This window comes from Onychomys torridus, chromosome 9, assembly GCF_903995425.1.
Source record: "Onychomys torridus chromosome 9, mOncTor1.1, whole genome shotgun sequence".
In the NCBI taxonomy this organism is placed as follows: Eukaryota; Metazoa; Chordata; class Mammalia; order Rodentia; family Cricetidae; genus Onychomys; species Onychomys torridus.
In genome coordinates, this window is record NC_050451.1 from 45,544,293 (window position 1) to 45,554,381 (window position 10,089).

Here is a 10,089-nt window from a genome sequence, read left to right on the forward strand (position 1 = left end):
CGTTGAAGAAGTCAATGAAGAGTTCTTGCTTCCTCTTTCTTCTTTCTTGCTTTTTTCCTAAGATGAGGCCTTGTCATAGTATCCCTGACTGCATGGAACTCACGGTGTAGACCAGGTTGAGCCTGAACCTACAGTACCTCTCACCCTAGCTTCTGCCTCACAAATCCTGGGATAATAAGCATGTGTTACCAGTGGAGCCAAAAGAGTGCTTTTGATTCCTTTCAACAGAAGTAGGAACAAAGTTAAGAATCCAAGAGCTGGGCAGAGTCGATGACTCAGTTGGCAGAGTGGTCACAAGAACATGAGGACCTGAGTTGGGATCCACAGCACCGGTGAAACACTGGGCATCTGTAATTCCAGTGCATGGGTGAAGGGAGAAGATGTATCCTTGGAGCTCATTGGCTAGCCAGTCTCACTGAATTGATGATCTAGCTCTCTCTGCCCATCTCTCTCTGCTTCCTGGCACCCAAGAAGTAAGCTAGTTTAACGCTCACCACCATGGTACTCTGTTTGCAATGCAGCCCACTGATCACAGCCTCCTCTCCCTTCCCTAAGGATCCATGGCAGTTAATGGTTATTGGAGAGGGAGAGACGTTTTCTTTAGTGGAGTAGCAACTGGTGAGTTCCCTATGTTCCTGTGACTAACCCTTAGAACCATATTCCTGTAAGGAACTCCACAGAAGTTCATTTGTTCACATATGCCAACAGCAACAATGAAAACAACAGCAACCCTTCTCCAAAACCAAAACACCAAAACCCTGAGAGCAGAAGGAAGATGAGCTGAGAGGAGGAGGATCAGGGGGCATGAGGCAGAAACAAGAAGGAAGGGGGTGTGCAAGTGGTAGAAAAATATACAATATACAAACATTAAAATAATTTCAAAATCACAGTGTTCTGTATAATTTATATATGCAGATAAAAATGTAAAGCAAAACAAAAATAACTTTTCTGAAACCATGAGACCAAAACCCCTTTCCTCCCATAAACTGTTCACCTCAGGTATTTCATCACAGTGACAGAAAACCAACCCAAGTGCAACTGTGACTTCTTTTGGTTTTATAATCATACCTTCTCCCAATTTACCACAGCAGTTGGTACATGACTGGAAAACAGAATTAGACAACTCAAGGTGCTTAAATTCCGGAACCATGTTAGAGCTGACTGCAAGGTAAGCCTCAAGCAATATTTAGCCCGTCTCAAATGCTTTCTATTTCAAAAACTGATGAGACCAAAGAGACTAAACATTCCGCAGAGTGTGTGTAGGAGGGGATGGTAAGCTTGGGCTGGGAGCCGAGGGGTCCTTGTTTGCATCGGACTTCAGTTATACACTCACATTATCACTTTGACTCAGCCTCAACTCCACCTTCATCTTGAAATCTGACTGCTCAGGCTGTCATTTTAGCTCCTGGCAGAAAGAAAAGGACTTGTGTTCACTGGAAACAAAAAGCAAAACACCCTGGAGATATTTTATATACAATACCCATCATGTGGTGAAAGATTGAAAGGTTTGTAAAGAAGCAGAAAAATGAAACCCACAATCAAGAGGAAAAATAATCAATAGAAGTAGATCCATGGATACGTGGAAATTAAAAGGGTAGAAAACAAGGATAATGTCAATCCAAATCAAAGGAAAGCAGGAATGCTGTATTATTAAAACACAGCTCAGCTGGGAGGTGGTGGCACAGGCCTTTAATCCCAGCACTTGGGAGGCAGAGCCAGGTGGATCTCTGTGAGTTTGAGGCCAGCTCAGTCTACAGAGCGAGATCCAGGACAAGCAGCAAAACTACTCAGAGAAACCCTGTTTCGAAACAAACAAACAAACAAACAAGCCACAGCTCAAAGTAAGATGAGCAAAATTGAAAAGCCATTGCAAATGGGCAGAGGGCCATTTCATGAAGAAGACATCAGTCCTGACTGTGGATTTACTACATAGCAGGGCTGCAGAACACAAGAAGTAAAACTGGAAACACCAAAGGGGGAAATGACAAATCTGTATACACAGACCAACAGAATTCATAGAAAATGTTCACAAAAGTTACTAAGGACACCAAAGATCAAAACTGTATCAACTAACAGGACCTCATTTATATTTGAGTCCTGTGCTCATAAACATCTATGCATAACTGTCTCCCACAAACTCTATCTGTTCTCTTCTAAAGTTCTGAATCATAAAACAAGTCTCAATAAATTATAAAGAAGGGAAACCATATGTGTGTTTATAGAACCAAGTTAGATAATTATGTGTCTAGAAGTTACCAAATATTTGGGGATAAAATACATGAATAAAAGAAATAATTATAAGAGAAATTTAAAGTATTTTGTTTTGACCTTATTTGCTTTTGAGCCAAGATCTCACAGCCTTGCCCAGACTGGCCTTGAGGTTGGAATCCTTTGCCTCACTCTACAGAGTAGCTGAGATTAATATTTCAAATGGATTAAAGTAAAAACAAAGATAAAAATTTTGGGGATGCCCTTTAAGTAATGCAGAGAAAGAAAATGTTGCCTTCCATGTATGTATCTAAAAAAGAAGAGAGGTGATCGCAGCATTTCTACCTTGAGAAGTTTCACTCGAAGAAAGAGTGAAACTCAGTGTTGGTATAGACAGGAAGTAAAGGTAAAAGTGTTTAGATTGAGGTCACAGAACCAAAGGGGCACATGTTGACAGTGTAGGAAAGAAATAAGAATGGACTTTTGACAGTGGATCAGGAGATGGTGGTAAGCACTCAGACTGAGAAAGGAAGTGTCCTTGGGCGTTCTTGAGTTGCCTAGCAGGTTGATTTCAACGTTTGTCTCCTCCCCAGGCCGGTATGTACGCTGGGACGTGACATTTGAGGGCAAAATGTAAACAGAACCTTGGAAAGTCTTCAACCAAGGAATGCTGTCTACACCTTCTCCACATCCCCTCCCCTGTCAGAGTCTCTGGTCCTTCCCCTTGTCAACACCGTGGCCATCGGCAGCTTGGCCATCTGTATCTGCTCTTCAGGAGTTGAGGTTGTGAACGTCTCCCATGTAGGGTGTATAACACCTGGAGCAGCATCATGGAGGGTGCTTGAGGAAAAGAGCCCTTGGTATAACAAGGGTGGGGAGAGGGAGGTTCCTGGTTAGAAGGAGTTCTCTCCCTGCCTCCATCCTGGGAGAGGAGACTGATTGGAACAAGATCTTTCTTTCAAATAATCATACCATGGCCGGGCTGGGCTAATTTCCGGTCAAGGTAAGGAGCAAATGGGGACACTTGGTTCTCATCTGGTGATGAGTTTGGCTCCTGACCTTTTGTGGTACCAAAGGAGATAAGGGAGAACATTTTGAAAGAAAGAGAAAGAAGATAGCCCTAAAAACAAAGCAGGCTGCTGGCAGGGAAGCCATGAGGGCCAGGGCAGCAAAGGACACAGAATGGAGAATGATAAATAGCTAAAGAGAAAGGAGACCCAGGAGAGCTTAGCAGAGTCTGCAGTGTACCCTGGCTCTGGAAGAGAGTGATGGCAGGGTGCAGGGTGTTTGAAAGAATGACTTCCTGATCAATGGAAGTTGATCACCAGCATTAGGCTGGTGATATTCTTGGTGGTCATGGGTCACCCCCAGACCCCCTCCCTGAAGGGAACAATTTGTGAAAGACCAAACTAATGTTTTGAGTCCATTGGGCTATAAAGATCTGAATCACTTTACGGTATTTAAACAGTCGTTTTTATCACCCTGTGGTGGAACAAGACACATTTCCAGAGTGGACATCTCAGCGGGCAGCTGGTTCATAGAATTTAGGGGAAATTGCAGCTCTCTATGTAACACCAGCATGAGCATTGCCCCAAGGGGCTTGAGCACTTCTGGACTGTGAGATTAGAAATTCTGATCAGCAGACCTGGGAACTTCTGGCTTGTGTCTATGCTCATGTGACTCTTGTCACTTGATGATTGGACTCAGCGCCTGTGACCCCCGCCTTAGTCACATGTTGAGATGGAGAGGAGTTAGCATCCTCATAGGAGGGTGTAGAGAGCCCACCCCGTCCCTTATCCCTGTGAGAACACAGACACAAACCGCCAAAGTAAGGGATGGTTCCTCACCGGAGACCAGTGGAAATCTGTGGTGCCTTGTCATGAACCACCTAGGTCTCCAAACTGTGAGGAATAAATCTCCATTGTTTTTGAGCCTTGAAGTCTATGGTATTCTATTAGAGCAGCCCCAGACCAGGTCAGCAGTTTGGACAGAGCTACCTTGGAGAACTTGTAAGACTATGATCCTTTCCATGCAAAACCACAAATCCCTGGGACAGACTTTTAGCCAAGATTATCTCTGATATTTGGGCTGACTCAAATACTAATGTTTTTGAGATATTTCTCTCAATTGGCTAGGCTGGCCTTGAACCCACTACCATTCTGCCAGTGCTGGGATCACAGGCAGGTTCACCATACCACAACCCTCAAATGCCAGCTCCAGCATGGAGTATCCCCTCCTGTGAATATTCAGAGGCTCCAGAAGCAACACGCGTCCCCTCTGGGTTTCTCTTCCCCTCTTTTCTCATCCAGCTTATTCTGGAACTCACCTTGTAGCCCGACCCTGGTATCCCTGCCTCAGCCTCTCAAGTGCCGGGGTTACAGGCATGACATTCCATTTCCCCTTCCGCTTTTCTGAGCATGGGATGTCAAATGGCCACCCGTGACCAGTCAGAAGAGACTGTCTCTAGCTGTATTTTTTTTTGTTAAGTTTTTTCTTTTATTGAAAATAATTTTTTTTCCTTGTATAATATATCCTGAGTACGGTTTCCCTTCCCTCTACTCCTCCCAGTTCCTCCTCACCTCCCACTCCGTCTGGATCCACCGCCTTTCTGTTTCTTATTAGAAAAAAAACAAAAAAAAACAAAAACAGGCTGAGGACACAAAACAAACAGAAGGAAAAGAGCCCAGGAAAAGGCACCAGGAACAGACATAGACGCAGAGACCCACTTGTTCACACAGTTCACACACTCCAGAACTCCACAAAGACACAAAACTGAAGCCGCAATATGTATGCTAAGAACCTGTAGGGGAGAGAGAGAGAGAGAGAGAGAGAGAGAGAGAGAGAGAGAGAGAGAGAATAAATAAAATAAGAAATAAAAAAAGATTTAAAAAAGGAATTTTGAACAGGAAACTAACCTCTTAGTGGTACCCATGAGTAACACTGCAGACAGTTAAATAATTCCTTACAACATAGTTAGTGCTAACCAAAAAGCAGAACACCAAGTAAACCCAAGTCCGTAAATGTACAAAACTATTAGGAAAAGCAAGAATGCTTACTTTATTGCCTGTCTAATAAATCATATGTAGACATAGGTTAGGCTGACAAGCACCTTCTTGTTTCTGAGGATGATGAATAATGGAGCCTCTGCTCCTGTGTCGTTATCTTTAAAGAGATTCTTGGCTGTCAAGCCCCAGCTCCTCACTGGGCTTTGCCCTCTGAATGGTTTCTAGGCATTCTTTTACAGCACCAACTCCCCACCTCCTATTAAGACAGCCTGAAAAGGCCTTGGCCAGCCCAGCTCTTTTTGTCAATCAGCATTCACCTAGTACTCCTAGAGGGTGGGAGAAACCATGGCGACTGTGGCATTACTGGCAGACGGAAGTTGTTTACTGGTCTTGGAGTCTATGGTAAGGAAGCTAATGAGCCTTCTTCCTTACCCAACAGCCAGCCACAGAGTTGGGAGCGGAAAGCATTGGTATTCCAGGTGCTGATCAACCCAACATGTGTTTATGCCTGCTCATTGTGTGAAGAGCACGTTGGGGGACAAAGAGCAGGGCCCCTGAAGTAGCAGGGAGAGCCCCAGAATGCACTCATAGCTTAGGAGCAGGCTGGAAGCGGGGGTGGGGAAGGAATGGGTCTGCCTTTGGCCCAGGGAAAAACTCCACAGTGCAGACTTTGACCCGGTCCAGAGGACAGGCTGAGAAGGGGACAGGCGGGCAGGACATTCCAGGGACACAGAGTTTTTGCAATACCCAGAGGCAAGAGTAAGTGGCTTCTGGAGGCAGCAGACACCAGAAGCCAGGAAGCAGTGACTGTGGAGAAGTGAATGAGAGATCATCAAAGAGGATTGTGTTGAGGGCAGAGAGGCAGGAAAGCCAGTGATCCAAAACACCCATGGGTGCAGACAGAAACTCCCCAAAGCCCCACAAACTGCTAATGAACTAATTAGAAATAATCTCGGGAAAGCATTCTGTTCCTAGGGAAAGGACCAGGAAAAGGATTCTGAGTGAGAGACAGCAGTTTTAGCTACTACTGCTGCCAAACCAGTTACTCCAGAAAAGCTCCCAGCCAAGGCAGAGAAAGCCAGAGTATCTGGGTGAGACTGTGACAGGGTATTCTCTCCACCAAGGCTGTGTCGGGGAAGCTCACGTAGGAGTGTGGACTTTCCTCCCAGCTGGACCCCAGGCCTCTGTGCCCCATGGTACGGAGTCAGTCTGGACTATGGGTTACCTTCCCTAGCCCTGTGTTATGCCATAGGCAGCATGATGGGAGTTGGGATTTCCACATGGTATTGGTGGAGACCACAGCAGGAACTGGAACTCTAGATCCATCTCAGCAGCAATAAGGAGTCCCTGCCCACCTTGGTTGTCTGTGGAGGCTAAGTGCAAACTCTACACTTTCCCTCCAGCTAACAATGTTGAGGAGCCGCCCGCCCTTGCCATCAGAGTGGTCCCAGAGAGCTCTGACTAAAGTAACAAACTTCAGTGAAATCTGCATGTGCTCCAAATGCCACCGGGACTCTCTTGTCATACCAAGAACCAAGAAATTTCCAACATGAATGAAAACAAAATCAGTAAGGCCTCCAGTCACTTCCTAGCACTCACGTAGGTCAGGCATGGTGGCATGTGCTTGTAATCCCAGGGCTGGGGAGGCTGAGACAAGAACGTCTTTGGGGCTTGCTGAGTACCAAGGCTAGAAGTCAGGGAGCTCCAGGTTCCGTGAGACTCTGTCTGAAAATTAAGGTGGAGAGGGACTGAAATGACATCAGCTTCTGGAAGACACACATACACACACACCACATACACACACACACATACCACATACTCACACATACACCCACACATACCATACACACACACACACACACACACACACACACACACACACCACACCACATTCTCTCTCTCTCTCTCACACACATACACACCACATACACATACACACACCACATATTCTCCAACCAAAACATCCAAACAACTGTAATAAAAATGCTTTAATGAGCAATTACGAACACGTTTGGAATAATGGAAGAAATGGAAACCCTCAGCAGACAGATGGGTGCGCAGAGAGAGAGGAGAGGCCCCACACATATGAGACGGTCCCTTCAATCCACAGCACCATAAAAATAGTGTAAAGGAAAACGGAGTGGAAGTGTTGGAACTGGAAAATGCAGCAGATGGAGAGCTCAGTGGATGGCCCAGAGGCACAGGAGTAAGAAGTTAGAGGGCTGAGAGAGTGGAGAGCATTCTGTCTGAGAAGAGAGGGAGAAGGCAGCCTGGGAAAAAAGAGCTCCAGGGACCTTCTTTACCACAGAGGTGCCCCAGTGTTTTCGTGAAGGAAGCAGGACCGAACAAATTTAAGGAAACAATATTTGCTAAAAACATTGCAAATTTTACGAGGGACCTAAATTCAGAGCCAAAAAGTGAAAGTTAAATGGAAAAAAAACAAAACAAAACCAAACAAAGAAATCATGCTGAGACATCATGATTAAACTTACCAAACTAAAGACCAAGAAAAAAGAATCTTGACTAAATCAGGAGGGAAACCACCTGATTGGGGTGGGGGTGGGGGAGGCAGGCAAACAGGGTTTCCTGTCGGAGGTGACAGGGGCACAGGCAGTGGTACAGTTTCCAAATCAACACACGGCTGGTTCCTTTCTCAGCAAAAAAGCCTTTGGGTGCCGGACATGGTGGGGCACCCTTGGAATTAGGACATCGGGGCAGAAAAATGATGTTTGCATGTAGCCTGGGCTATGTACTGAAACCCCATCTGAAAAATGTGCACACAGGGAATAAAAGTGAAGACTATGGGATGTAAAAACTTCCCTGGACAACAATTGCAGCAACTCTCGGGAGCAGGGAACTAGTCATTTTATGCCTCGGTTTCCTGTTTCTAAACCATTCATACTAGGATACCAGTGAAATGATGATGATCGGAGTTTCCCTCAGAGCTATCCAGAGTGAAGGAGAAGCAGGTGGGGTCTTTAGAAGAATGGTTAGTCAACGGTAGATCACATGTCACATGGGGTAGACACACCGTTTTCTGGTTTTGCTCTGTTTTGAGGCAGGCTGGCTTTGTGCTCCTTATGTAGCTGAGGATGACCTTGAACAGATCTCTGTCTCTCCAGACAAGTGGGCTGCTCAGGAGCTGTAGGCCTGGTGAGGCTCCAGACTTTGCAGACACACCTGGTGTGAATGAATCTTCCTCTGCTGCTTTTTATCGCTTGTCCCTGGGCAAACTACTGAACTTTTTACCCTGTAGGGCAAATACCAGATTCGGATAGATGATACTGCCAAGGAAGAAGAATGTAAGGTGAGGAAAGGGAGGTTCTGAGCAGGCACTTGGCCTGAAGAAAGAGATGGAAGCAAAGTTAGTAGAGGAGAGAGACACAGTTGCAGGTGGACCAGCAGGCCAGAATCCAGGAAAAGATTTGAAAGTTGTAGCAGGCTAGCTGAGAAGCCCTTGGGGTGGGTGTTCAGGTCTTCCATGCTGATAATGGTTTTGGTCCAGTGGAGAAACTGGGCCCAGACTCAATGCTGAGAAATAGGTGGGGGGAGAGGAATGATGCTCATTCTCAGAACAGTGGCAACAAGGTGGGGGAGGAGATACAGTGGCCTGAGGGGAGGGACTCTAAGGACACTGAGGTGCAGAGAGGAACGTGTTGACTAGCAAGGAGGGCCCTTTCCCTCTCCTGGTTCTTGGGGATGGTGCTTCTGTGCACATGAAAGTGTAAATGTATCTTTGACACTCTGTTGCCCTGAAGTGTACCCAGAAGTGCATACTCCAGTACAAATGCTGGACCAGACTGTAGATCTGCTTTTGGTGTTTACTGGAAGCCTCGCACTGTTTCCCAGGGCAGCTGCACTGTTTCCCATCCCCCAGCAATGTAGTGGTTCCAGGTTCTCCGCGTCCTCTCTAGCACCTGTGTTTTTGATTTGCTATGTTGACATCGGCATCCTGAGAGATGACAGGTGATGTCTTGTCATAGTTTTGACACATCAGTGAAGAAAAATATGGGGTATACATATATAGAAAAATATAGTGTATACATGTAATAGAATACTATTCAACCTTGAAAGGGAAGCAACCCTATCTTCTGCTAAAGCATGAACAAACCCGAGGCACATTACACTCAGTGAAACATAAAGACACATGCCGTATCATTCCACTTTTATGAGGTGGCTAAAATAGTCCTACAGGAGCAAAGAATATGAGGGCTTTATCCAAGGCTGGGGTGAGGCTTGAGGAAATTATAGTTTAATGGGTATGAAGTTTCAGTGATCATAGATGTTTAAGCTCTACTAGAGATGTATGGCACATTGCGCCTACAGTTAACAAGGTGATATTGTAGCTGGGAGATGGTGCATGCATTTGATTCGAGCACTTGGGAGGCAGAGGCAGGAGGATCTCTGAGTTCAAGGTTAGCCTGGTCTATAGAGTGAGTTCCAGGACAGCCAGGGCTGCACAGAGAAACCTCATCTCCAAACAAACAAAATAACGTCAAAACACCAAACAAATAACAAAACAAGGTGGTATTGTACTCTTTTCTGCATTTGTGCAGATGGTGGATCTCATGTTAAAGTTTTAAAATTTTTTGGTTTTGTTTTCTTTATTTTTTTTTCCTTCCTTTCCTTTTTTTTTTTTTTTTTTGTATACAAATAAAGGGACACCAGGGAACCTTTGGAAGAGTAGATCGATTATTACCCTGAATTGGTACTGGAATCCCAGGTATTTACAGAGTTCAAAGCTCACCAAAATAGACACATTAAACATATGCAGATCTGTGTGTATCAATTATACCTCAAAACTGGAGAGAGGGAGGGAGGCAGGGAAGGAGGACCAGTCTGTCCTGTGAGAGAAGGGTAGTCTCAAGTGCAAGGT